Below are 645 nucleotides of genomic sequence, written 5' to 3' on the forward strand. Positions count from 1 at the left end.
GTTAATTCTTATTTTTTAAATTTTATAATTTAAAATTAAAAATAATTAATTAATAATCTGATTTATAATTTTAATTTTATTTTCTTTTTTACTCTATTGTTCACATTGTTTATAATTATTATTGTGTCTTCTTTAGTTGGTCATGACATAAAGCTATGTAAAATTCATTCCGGAAAAACACCTGAAGGAAAAAGACAAGTTGGTTTACTTAAATGACATACGTAAAACTTCAAGTTCAACTGAAAAATTCTTGAAAAATGAACCATTTATCTCCCTACTAGTTAGTGGTTACTGATGAATTAACTTCCATCCAATAACATTGTCTAGCGAGCTCTTTAATGCTTTTTCACAAAAGAATACTGGATCTGTTCATATAATAGTTGAGGAGTCTGAAGTTCTAGCAAACTTATTTCTGCATCAAAAATCTTTTAGATTTTCTATACACATAATAAATAAAGATTTGAATATCAACAAGCCCTTATAGCTCAGTGGTAGAGCGTCAGTCTTGTAAACTGAAGGTCCGTAGTTCGATCCTGCGTGATGGCATTTTTCTTAATTATATATTATGAAAAAAAGATATACAAGCTATATATAAATAAATGAATATCATATTTATTTATTTGATGAACAAAATAAAATGTTATT

General features: G+C 25.9%; 1 non-coding gene across 1 annotated transcript; it reads left to right on the forward strand.

Annotated features, from left to right (window-relative positions):
* On the forward strand, nucleotides 475-546 carry TRNAT-UGU. The gene has a single exon. It is a non-coding gene; the product is annotated as a tRNA-Thr (tRNA).

The sequence above is a fragment of the Arachis ipaensis genome, chromosome B03, assembly GCF_000816755.2.
Source record: "Arachis ipaensis cultivar K30076 chromosome B03, Araip1.1, whole genome shotgun sequence".
NCBI lineage: Eukaryota > Viridiplantae > Streptophyta > Magnoliopsida > Fabales > Fabaceae > Arachis > Arachis ipaensis.